The following is a 1,185-nucleotide window of genomic DNA, read 5'->3' as shown; positions in this document are numbered from 1 at the left end:
TTACTAAAAGTTATATTTTAGTAAGGCATATTCTAGCTAAAATGATAACAAAATGCAGTTTCCCTAGGCGAATGAGTCCTGACGAGGGCACCCTGTTCTCTGTTGTCTCTTTGCTTCTCAGAAATGAGAAAAGCTTTCAACTGTGTGGCATATGCTATCTTTTAGATGAGCAGTCGCCATTCCCCTCCATTTTCCCCCACCTCATATGCAGTCCCTCATAGCCTGTCATTTTACTCTCATGGAGATGTCATCTTTCCTACAATCAACATAAGTCTTCAGTCCTACCAATGCTAGGGAGGGATCTTGATGACATAATGTATGTAAACCATAAATTTTACTTTCGTTACCTGAAACCTGTGTTCTCAAATTTATACTATTTTGTATTATAAAATAAGAGTCCTTGTTTTTCCCATGTTATTTTATGAACAAATGCTACTAAGAAAGTAGGCCATTCCATTTTTGAGACAATCAGGGTAATACATAAAATTACTTTAATAAAATCATAACATCAACATAGGCCCAACTTTAAGCTCTAACTCATCAACAATGATGAAATCTTTCAATAAACCTCAAATACCTACACAAAAGTATTTCCTAAACAAAACAGACCGTTTCAAAGGCCTTGCTTCTTTGGCATGTGAAATCTCATTAATTTTAAGTTATTTTAACTTAAATTCTCTGTGAAATTTAATATCTTGTGCCATTAAATCTTTTAGAAAGAGACTTACATCTCCCTTCTGTGAGTTTTGTTATATGCAACCATTGAGAGAGCAACTTAAGTAATTTACCATTTTCATTAAATTTGTAATGTTTCTAAGGGCTGGGGAGACAGCTTGGCAGTCTAAGTACCCACCTGTAATGTTTCTCTCCCACATGAATGTTTTTGGTACATCCTGAAATTAGAACATAAATTTGAAAGCTGTATCATATTAACTAGATCTGTACAAATTTTCTTGTGATTGCGAAGGTATGAAATTTTATAAACATAATCAAACTTACAGTGTAGGATTTCACTCTTTAAGGAAAAATCTCAAGACTTGAACCTTGAGTACTCTTTGCTGCACGTTACATATGGTTTGTCTTGCACATTCATATTTTGCTACCAAGTGAGGTTTGATTTCTGTGGTTTCATGTCACAATAGGGGTTTCTGTTGTCAAATAGGCTTGGACGCTTAATTTTGTATC

Source organism: Octodon degus, unplaced genomic scaffold (assembly GCF_000260255.1).
Source record: "Octodon degus isolate 3935 unplaced genomic scaffold, OctDeg1.0 scaffold00206, whole genome shotgun sequence".
NCBI lineage: Eukaryota > Metazoa > Chordata > Mammalia > Rodentia > Octodontidae > Octodon > Octodon degus.
The sequence above is the reverse complement of the archived record's forward strand: the minus strand, read 5'-3'. Positions refer to the sequence as shown.